Source organism: Protopterus annectens, chromosome 15.part0 (genome assembly GCF_019279795.1).
Source record: "Protopterus annectens isolate FY-2018-M chromosome 15.part0, PAN1.0, whole genome shotgun sequence".
NCBI classification, from domain to species: Eukaryota; Metazoa; Chordata; order Ceratodontiformes; family Protopteridae; genus Protopterus; species Protopterus annectens.
Window position 1 is genome coordinate 88,661,326 of NC_056749.1, and position 11,692 is coordinate 88,673,017.

The 11,692-nt window shown below is 39.6% G+C and overlaps 1 long non-coding RNA gene across 1 annotated transcript; it reads right to left on the reverse strand.

The window, feature by feature from the left end:
• Positions 1-4,493: 4,493 nt before the first annotated feature.
• LOC122789762 lies at positions 4,494-10,244 on the reverse strand. Its single transcript, XR_006362877.1, has 2 exons — positions 6,100-10,244; positions 4,494-6,064 (listed from the first exon to the last, which is right to left on the reverse strand). It is a non-coding gene; the product is annotated as an uncharacterized LOC122789762 (long non-coding RNA).
• Between the last annotated feature and the right edge of the window lie 1,448 nt (positions 10,245-11,692).

Below are 11,692 nucleotides of genomic sequence, written 5' to 3' on the forward strand. Positions count from 1 at the left end.
ATTGTTTACTAACTCTTCCAGCTTAAAACCAGTTCCTCTGTAATTTGATGGACAGCAAATGAGTTCATAGACTGAACCCAAGAAATCAGGGTGAATGAGAAGACCTGCCACCAGTGGTGTAACCCAGGGCTCCATCGTTGTGCCACTCCTCTTTGGCATTTCCTTCTTGGCAGTCAAAAACAATGTTAAGAGCTCATGACTGACCAAGATTGCTGATGACTGTAAACTAGGTGCCATTATAAACTTTCCAGAGGACACAAAGATCCTCCAAGACAGTGCCTTTCCCAAACAAATAGCTGGTGTAAAAACCATGGACTAAAACTAAATGCCAAAAACTGTGTAATAGTATCCTTCAACAAAAGCACATTGCAACTACCATATTGATAGTTTCAGAGGGTGTTGTGCAACTATCACATTGATAACAAACTACTGAAAATTGATCCAGTTGTTAGGGACCTTAGAACCTATGTAGAAAAAATACTGACCTTTGATTACCTTATATCCACTATTATAAGAAACACCTTATTGGTAAGGATATGGTGTACAAGTCCAGGCATGGGATCATTCCACTGTTTTCAACTCTGATTAGGCCAATCATTGTGCATAATGCTTCCTTTGGCATGTACCTGTCCGAACACCTGACACAACTTGAATTCAAGGGTCTAAATCACAAGAACTATACTGCTCATCTCAAAGCCTTGTCCTTATTCCCAGTATCCTCTGCCCCATATACACAACCTTAACTGATCCTGCTCTGAGGCTTACTGCACATCTGCAAGCCTGATTATAGCATAAACACGTATTCAAGGAATATTCCTCTGTTCTGCAACATAAATACAATATGTTATGGGTGATGGATGCGTATCCCAGAGAATTCCTTTTCTTTGGAATAATCTTCTTTTCCACATAAAGCAGAGTACTTCTTTTACTCCATACACATGTAATCTGGATGACTGGATGGGAAACCACAAATTCATCCCTGTCTCTTACACAAAAGGGCAACATGTAAACATTCTGCCACCTCTGGCTTATTTGTATTTAAATTGCACCACCAAAAAACTTTATGGGAATACATGACTAGGCTACTGAAGATCTTCAAGGTCAATAGCACAAGTACCCAAAAACCAATAAAGGTAAGGCAGTTTATAGTAATTTGGATGTGGAAGAGTTCCAGGTAATTATCTTATCTAATGAGTTTGGACATGAGGGTTTTTTTTTTTTTTTAATACAGAAGCACCTCCTCCTTCACTACCTTCATTTAATGTGGTGGGCCTGTATGAGTGATGACACTGAAGGTCTGCACTGACAGTGTGCTTTCACTGACCTTGATCCAGTTTTTGGTGACTCTACTTAAGTCAATATTTTCCAGGGTAAGTAGTGCTTATACAGTTTGTTTGTTCAGGGTCCTAGTGCTGACCTTAATGCCTTGATTCTGCTCAGTGATGTTGGAAGCTTTACACAATTGACATTGCCTAAAAATGTTAGGGGGTGGGCAAAGTCTTAGCCAATATATGGAAGACTTTGTAGACAAGGTGTAGGCCATCCTTAGCAAAACATTTACAACTGTCTACTATTTCTTCCTAGGAAATATTGTATCCCATTTGAATAACACCAGGATCTAAGCCAAAATTCATTTGTTCATGTTGCGGCATCACTCTTGGTTTTGGTAGAATACTGATCAAGGTTAGGTTCCTACCTGCCTCACACACACATTCTGAGAGCTTCATCAGGTCCCTCTTCATATAGTACAGGGAGATATGTCTCAAATCATACACACCCAAAAGTACAATGGTGTCATATGTGTACTTGTGTTGTAAGGACTTGATTGCTTGTGTGAGGTGGCAAATCCTGGCAACTGAAAGGCAAATGACATTGACCCTGTCTTTGCGAAGCCTGCGAGTGGCATCAGTGTCTCTTACTACAGAGTCACCTATAACTAGGATATTGGATTGTGTGATGGTTTCCCTTACAGACTTGATCTGAGACCATGTGACTCTTGGATGTATGTTTCATAGTGGGTGCTAACTGTATTCTGCGTTTGTGAGACTGCTGAAGGTAATTGTTGATTAAATTACTTTAAGGAGGCCTTTGTGGTTTAGGCAGGTTATTTTTAAGGGCTTTATTATATCCAGGTCTATGTTTTTGATCTGAGCTGTATGTGATTGGTTTAGTGTGGTGTTGTGTGGTACTGACAACATGCTTATTTGTGGTGGGTACGTGTGAGAGCATTGCCTTCATTAGCACTGTATAACTATATACTGGCATGTCAGTTTGGAAGAGATTTTTATTCTTTCGCTATGGGCATTTAACAGTTTTTTGTACTCCTTGGTATCCTCAGACATTTGGGATACCATTATAGCTATATGCTTTATTTTTCCATGCTGCAAGGCAAGCATTTCATTGTTTTGAGAAGCTGATCCACCATACTAAGGGAAAACATTGTGTCATCACTTACATATTTAAATCCATCTGTACCAGGCTTTAGATTGAAAGTAATGATACAAACGTTCTAAACAAAGGAGTATTCAGCTCTGGATAGAGTTATAAAGGTGACACAACCAATTTACCATGCAAACAGCAGCTAAATCGAGCTCCCAAGCAGGAGTTAAGCTGCCATCTTAAGCTAGCATTGCTCCACCCCCCAAACTTCTGTTTTCATAGTTTCTATACTTACATATCTCATTATCAGTGTCCATTATTTTCTTCCACCCCTTACATCACATATAACTAACCAACCAGGTCTTGCTAGGATGAATTTTGTCACTTTTAAATCTGTTCTTTTACATTACGTATCTATTCCAGAATAAAAGTCTGTGCTGTATGCCCCTTATCTATGTCAGGCATGATCTACCTTTAAGAAAGGCAAACTGGTACAGATCCAAGCATATAACTGTTTATTTTTACAGCTATAACACATTTAATAGGTCTGGGAAGAACACTAGTCAGACTAACAAATCTGTAACTGCCTGGATAGGTAGAGACCACCTTTTAGCAAAGGCATCACAATAGCTGCTGAGCACACCAAGTGCAATGTAACCAGTAGCGAGACTCAGGCTGAAGACCTAAGGGAAGAGTTTTGCTAGATGAGATGGAGTACTTCTCAGCAGACATGGATATGGTCAGAACCTATGGAACTGGTATTTTAAGCCTGGAAAGTGTCAAAAAAGCACATTTTAAAGTGGTTTTAGGAAGGGAATGTGTGTGGTGGTGGTGGTGGGGCAAGATAGGTTGGTGGGGGTGAAGCTTGTAGAGAACTTGTCCACAAGGATATGAGCAATATATTCAGAATCGGACAAAGATCTACTGTCTATAATTTAGAATGAGACAAAGATCTACCCTCTGTAATTTAGAATGAGACAAAGATCTACCCTCTGTAATTTAGAATGAGACAGAGACCTACTCTCTGCAGTTTAGAGCAATATTCTAGCCAGATGTCTTCTTTGTTCCTGTATGAGAAGATCTACAGCACTAAGATCTGAGGCAGCCCTTAGGTACACCCACATTTGTCTTTCTTTTTCACACTGTAAACTACACATCTGAAGATGTTAAGGATTGAGCCAGTAGAGTATGGGCACTGTTCCAGTCTACTGCAGCTACCAGAATGAATTCAAAGACATTGTGTGTGTTTTGGGAAACAACAGATGACTTATTTATCTCAAATAATTTTCAACTACACAGTTGTGCATTCAAGTACAGCAAGTCTGCAATGTATATTAAACACTGAAAAGTAATTAATATCCAAACATGTGAATGAAAATTATTCGCCCATGCATACCTATTGTAAATTGTGCCATTTTCTCCATATTGCTAAGTAGGGACAGTTAGGCTGACCACCTATCATCAGAATTATACCATAAATCACACAAAATCCTCTCAAAAACAAATATGGGGAAAAAAACTATTAACATTACGAAGAGAATGAGCATCTTTGAATGAGATCCATGAGCACGTCATCATTACTGCTCATCTCTTTAATGAGGTGGTAGCAGCAACAGTAAACATATACTCTGCATGCCAACATGTACAAGGGTATGAACACACACATATATCATATCGCAGCATGCCCCTAGACATGACGCTTCCCTGTGTGAGAGCAGATTAAGGACAGTTTTACGATTCAGTGCCAGTTTTTAAAAAGTTAAGGCATTTATTTTTGTGAATAACGTCATTGCATATAATAGCAATGTCTCACCACTTGGACGTACATAACATAGGATCGCTCACACCCAAAAGTAAAAGGCATAAAATCTAGCCTGTCCTACACAAAGCAGACAAGGTGAGGTCAACCTGTTTTCGTGTAATGGGTGCAATGCAGAAGGTCACCTGGGAGAGTAATTTCATAGTCCTTTCTTAACAGTCAGTAGTTGATGTGTATCCTTAACTGGGGGGAAAATTACTGCATGGGTGTAAACAAGGGTATTTGGAGCAGCACAAATGTCATGTTTGCTACAGAAAATATCATGAACATGAAATTAAAGATACAACACACATGCTAAGATTAATAAAAGCTTTATTTGGATAAATTGTAATATAAAAAGCATATTTCAATATGGACAAATTTATCTTCTTGTACTCTTATAATTTTACTTTTGTGTCCAAAACAGAGACACTTAGTGCCCCTGTGCTGGTTGAAATTTTGGCCCCTTAAAAACCTGTACACCATGGCTTACCCTGTGTATACACAGGTACACCAGTGAGTTAGTGTTATTTCACTACCATCATATTATGGATCATAAGATGCTTCCTAGATAAGAAAGCTTACTGCTTAAAGTATAAGGATTTGTACAGAATATAATACAGTACTTCAAATGTTCAAACTTCTAAATGCAGTGCATTTAAACCAATTTATTTCATCTACGGTTCAACACAAACTTGTTTTATTTTCCAAATAAATTACAAAATACAAACAAAATACATACAAGCATTACATGTCCTATGGAGCTAACAGATGTTGACTCTTCGTAAACAATATTTTACAAAATAGAATCGTATTACAGTGCAGGTAGATGAAATCTGTAGCCAAAAGTTAAATATGACCTGCATAAATTACTGACAAAACGTGAAAGTCAAATAGAAGACAACAGTACACATAAATGTTTTCAAAACACAACCAAATGGAGATAGTGTCAGCCCAGGTGTTTACACACTCGCCCTTCCTTTTTTACACTTTGTAACTACTCCACTGTATACAAGATGCAACAAACAGTATTTCCATGTGTCTGGTGTTCATACGAACACATGACCTAACAAACCCTTCATTCATTTGTGGAAAGTGTTTCCCAGGTTCTCATTAGTGTTCACAGTTCAAAACAAAGAACTACACACCTGCATTGCTTCAACTGATCTGGCTTCAGTCAACTGCAGCTTTTGTGCTCAGTTTAAATCATACTATAAGCATTAGTACCTGCCACTTGGGAACTTGGAAGAGAAGTAGTACTGACTAGAGGGCTTGATTGAAAGCTTGTAGAATTGATAATGCAACTGCTGTTCAATACTGTAAACATAGTTTCTGGACTCTAACACTTAATTGCAATGTTCTGGTGTCAGAATGGCAATGACAGGGCCTGTGCTCTAAGAGTCAATCCAGGGATATATGACACTGGCATGTTGTATGCACCTCTTTGCAGAGGTCCCCTGTGTCATGTGAAAACACTGACTTTGCAGTGATGACCATCACCATTGGGAGATTTCTGGATAGCAGCAAACAAGCAAAACTTGCAGATTTTCCTTGCTTAAAGTTGGCACTTTCCAGGACTGTAAGGCAGGATTATTAAAGAATCTGTCTCAACTCCAATAGACGTAGTTGGCACTCTTCATAAGCAGATTTCCAGTAGCAATTCAGTGGGCTGCATAGATGTTCTATCAGAATGGATAAAGTCATTATCTCACCATTACAGTCACTGTGTGGCATTCCTTACTATTACCTGTAAACCACTGTGTGGCTATTCCGTAGTATCACCTGTAAACCACTGTGTGGCTATTCCGTAGTATCACCTGTAAACCACTATGTGGCTATTCCTTAGTATCACCTGTAAACCACTATGTGGCTATTCCTTAGTATCACCTGTAAACCACTATGTGGCTATTCCTTAGTATCACCTGTAAATATAAATTCAAACATGGTTTTCTACAACTTCATGAAAAATCATAAGTTTTCATAAGCAGGGATGAATGCCAGGACTTACGATTTTTTAAATTTCCAGTCATTGCTCTAACTCCATTATAAATTTTGTTAGTGCATCTGTGCTTTCAAAATTAAAATAGACAAGTAAAGAATGTACAATATGCAAACTGACAGTACTATATGTAGAAAATAGGAGGAAAAAACAAGTTATTGTGAATGAGTGGTCTAGCCTAAAATGACAAATTCCATGAAAAATCCTGTGCCCTCCCCCCATACTCAGAAATTCCAAATTAAGGATTTATGGGTATTTTCACAGAAAAACAGAATATCAGCACACCCCTACTCATAAGCATGAGAGTCTGTATAAAGAGATGAGACTGCAGTGAAAAGGAGATGATAATTGTTCTGTGGAATACCTTATATACCTAACAAGTGCATGTACCACAACCCTAATGAGAGGGTGCTCACCTCTGGAAAAACTGTGTATGTACGCATGCACACACACTGTACAAAACTTGCTTTAAATGATACCACATTAAGACAAAATGCACATACATTGACCATTTTTCAAACAAAAGACATGAAATAACACAGACTGTGCTCATACTTTAGAATACTTTTCACAAATCTGTAGCAGTACATCCCTTTGTAAAAACACTTTTCACAAATCTGTAGTGGTACAGCCATTTGTAAAACCTTTTTCACAAATCTGTAGCAGTACATCCCTTTGTAAAAACACTTTTCACAAATCTGTAGTGGTACAGCCGTTTATAAAAACCCTTTTCACAAATCTGTAGTAGTACAGCCCTTTGCTGAGACTTAACAGGACTGTAACTCACCGCCAGCAGCTGTTTAAGAATCCAAGTATCACAGTTCCCAGGTTACTTTGCTGTAATCAACTTACTGATATTACCGTTACTATGCTAACTCCTGTCTGTGGGTTACGAGCCCTGAATTTAAAAATGTACTTCTCATCAGATGCTGTCCCTATACACCTAAGGTAAATGCAAGCAACAGTTGCTGTTACTGTCCCTTTAAAACCATAAAAGTAGCCTGTTTCAAGATGGACAATTTTATAACCAAGTTGTATAAAGACATGCTGTAGACATCTCTCTCTACAAGGTCATGTTTCTGAGACAGACTCTGATAAGAATACCAAGCATTCCTTGTAACACTCCTCCTCGGCATCCTTACTTCAAAGGGACCCAGTCATTGGCTACAATACACAGCAGTAGTGCAACAGGACCCACTCACTGGCTACAATGCACAACAGTAGAGTATTGGGACCCAGTCATTAGCTACAATGCACAACAGTAGTGCAATAGGACCCAGTCACTGGCTATAATACACAACAGTAGTGCAACAGGACCTAGTCACTGGCTACAATGCACAACAGTAGTGCAACAGGATCCAGTCACTGGCTACAATGCACAACAGTAGAGCACTGGAACCCAGTCACTGGCTACAATACACAACAGCAGTGCAACAGGACTCCATCACTGGCTACAATACACAACAATAGAGCAACAGGATCCAGTCACTGGCTACAATACACAGCAGTAGTGCAATGGGACCAAGTCACTGGCTACAATGCACAACAGTAGACCAGTGGGACCCAGTCACTGGCTACAATACACAACAGGACTCAGTCCCTGGCTACAATACACAGCAGTAGTGCAACAGGATTCAGTCCCTGGCTACAATACACAACAGTAGTGCACAGGATCCAGTCACTGGCTACAATGTCGAGCAGTAGTGCAACAGGACCCAGTCACTAGCTACAATGCACAGCAGTAGTGCAACATCAATAAGCCTTTCAAATAGGGCTATTTTTTGGGGGGGGGCAAACCAGATCATTCTCCATGTCACACATGGTTGTAACAAGGGGAAAATGCCACAAACTAAAGGGCAAACAGGGCACATTAAGGTGATCTGAGCCTTCCTCTAGGAAATGAGCCAAAACAGTCAGTCAGTATAGGTAAATGGCCAAATGGGATAAAGTTCTCAAAGAAGGACAGGGAAGGAAAGGACGGTTTGCTGCCTAGAAGGTCTCCTTTAACGTTTGGCTCTTTTCCTTCTCCAGAAATCATGACACAAAGAAGTGCGGCTTAAAATATCCTCAACAGTCCTCATCATTCTTTTGGAGATTATCAAAGAGAAATCACCAAAATGCACCTTGTCATAAAATGGGTATATCAGATATGCTGCTGCACACCTCATTGAATGAGTGCTGATTTGCCCTACAGGCAGGTGCTGGGGATCAGTAAGTGCAGGTGCATCCACTGCATTAAAGAAATAACAGCTTCTGTGGGACCTGACTACAGACAGTGTATTAAGGACTTTCTCTACAGCTTCCATCTCATCTAAATGAGGAACTAATGATGACTTTTTCCCATGTGTTTATCAACCAAATCTGGGAAATAAAACACATACAGCAAATAGTTAAGAGCCACAAGACTCACAGTACCAGAAATATAAATCATATTGCAAAGCTCATTTGCACATGTTTTCTCCCTCCATTAGAAGACTGATGAAATGCTGAGTTTCTGGGATGTATTCTATGCATTAATGTAAGTTAAGGATCTGCCCTGAGGTGCCTGGTGAGAAGGAAAAATCATTTTGGGACAGCTACTACAAATGGTCTGAGATCTCAGGCATGGAAATACTTGAACCCAAATGCTTCCAAACATTAACATGATACTGTCTAATGATAGCAAGCAAGGTAGGTAAAACTAAAAGCTTTATTCCTTTCTGTGTAAGAAATGCATTAATGTTCTTTTCTCTGAGGTAAAAAAAACAAGGACATAATGAAACAGAAAGGTGCATCTCAAGAATTTAAATGCTGCTTCAAACAAGGAAGCTTCATTATCATGTTGAGTCTACAACAAAGGAATCTCAATCTCCTCAGATTTGTCCACAGCTTAGTAATTGGAAGACAGTGGAGGTGGCAACCTCTAGCTAGCCTCCTGGGACCAGCACTTGCACACTTCCTGCACTCTGGCCAAACAAACTAACAGAAGATGCACAGTAAATGTGTGATGGCGTCACATGAAAGGCTAACAGGCCAAACTACTGATTTGAGCTCTGAGCACCCACTTAGCACAGGCCAAACTACTGATTTGAGCTCTGAGAACCCACTTAGCAACAACTACCATGCACTTAACTATCCAGTGAGAGGACAGGGTCAGCTCAGGAAACAAAAAACACTAAAGGAGGGCTTATGGGGACTATTTCAAACCTCAACAGTTACAGGCCAATCAATCAGAGAGGGGAAGAGCTGTAGGGAGTCAATTTCCCAAGCCAAAGCAAACTAAAACACATGCCTCAGAGACTAGGGGCCTTACCGAAATGAGTAAAGGGAGGCAGCAGCACATTCTGAATCTCATATCCAACCGTAAGTACTGGAAGGCACCACCTCATTCAGCCACACACCCACAGTCAATAGTTGACAATCATGCTCATAAAGCAGTGGAGGCCACATACGTAAAGTGAACTTATAAAAGCAGTGTATTCCAGGCTATGACGTAAACTCTGCATTTCTTTATCCTGCATGGGATCTTCATATATACCATGTGGCTAGTCCCTGTGCTGGGCTTGCTTACTCACTGCTAAGAGCTGGACACAGAGGAAGGTTAAAAGATTCCCTCAATGATTCTGTCAAATCAAGAGTTGAAATATTGGCAGTAGACATTATATTATCTATGCAAAAAGGCAGTTCTTGTGGTTTTCTCAAGAAGTTCTCTTAGTTCATAAAGCAGTACTGACTGCATGCAGATTTCCTACTTCTGCTTTTTTAGATACTAAACTTTCTAACAAAGTATGATTGGAATAGAGTCCCATAATCACAGCATTCAACTGTCAAATGTTTTACAAACTATGAAAATGATGGAAATCATGATTTGTATCACGTGACGGATAAGATCCAAAATAAGGGAATGACGGAAAAAAACGGGGATCTAAGAGGCATTCTGTACCCCTTAGTAAAAAACAAAGGGTATAGGCCAAGATGCATTCCTAAACAAAGATGAGAGATCAAAGAAAAAAATGTACCCTCAGCCTGCATCATCAACTGCTCTGGGATTCCCCCAAAATAATATATATATATATATATATATATATATATATATATATAGAGAGAGAGAGGCTTATGTTCTTCATTTTGTCTAACAGGAAACATTATGAATGGTTCAGTTCTGTGTTAAAAGAAGGACAGAGTGCCTGGTCCAACTATTCAGTGACACATTGAAAGGAACTGTATGTACCCCAATGTAAAGAAAAGCTGAGAGGGACTCCAGAAATACATCCAAATAACGGGAATTAATTTTCTCCTTGCTGATGCTTCACCAAGTTAAACAATCTCATTCCATATGTCTGTGACAGCAGCCCCCTTTTGGCCTATGTGAGCAACATTTGTGTCCAAGCAAGAAGGCATGGTCATTGCCAGGGTCACCAGATCTGTCATCCAATCAAACAAGACATTTAACAGCAACAAAGAAGCACAATATGATTTATTATACTATAAACGTTTAAGAGACATATATATTAACAGAAAGTGATGCAGCATAGCCAAGAATGAAAAGTAAACCGAGGATCTGTAAAACAAGAACCATTTTAGAACTCCTTACTGTATAAGGAATCTAGTGGCTATTTCCTTATCTGTATTACTGCAAGAACAACCATGAAGTGGATCCAAAACAAGACGAACTGCTAAGCAATTTAAAGACTAAAAAATTCCTTTCACAAATCTGAAGTGAAGCTAAGATGTCTTGTAGTACAGGACTCCAAAAGCAGCTCATGCATCCAGAGCACCGTGTTAAGCGTAAATACGCATAAATGACCAGCAGCACTCACTCGCGATGACTGTCAGTTCACTGTAATTGCATGACCTCTGCTGTCTTCTTAAGGGCAGAAAATAACAAAACTAAGCTTCCAACTATGTGGTTACAGACTATTTTGCTACAATTTTCTCTTCTTTAGCACTCACATTTTGTAAAACCAATGTATGCCCAGGGCATTGAGAAGTTTTTTTTTCTCTTCAGAACCTTCAAGAATAACTGGATGTAAGTGGAGCAGTTTACTACACCCCAAAATTACATTAAGTAAAAAGCACGGATCAGCCCTCAAAAGGCTGAATCTTGCTGAGGTGATAGCCACTCGAAAGATGGGCTACTAAAATGACAATCTGAGGACTTCGGGAAAGGCAAGCTCAATAAAAGGCAGTAGAAACAAAATATTTACAACCATAACATAAGCACTCTTACCAGACACTACTTTGTCAAACATTGCTGGGAAAAGACAACACCATGAAAGGCCAAAAAGCTGCCACACACGAGTTAAACCAAAAGTCAGCCCTGGATGCAAAGACAGGGACAGATTAATAATACCCATCCATTAACAAGGTAGGCCCACTGGATACACAGCCCCATTTTGGGGAAAATGACTGGTTAAGGGACTTGCTCAAGGTCACACAGTAGGCACATGAGGTCTGGGGGAACTCAAATCATACAGGAACTACATCTCGAATCCTTAACCTCTATGTTGACTGCAGAGATTCTTGCCCTTCTACTG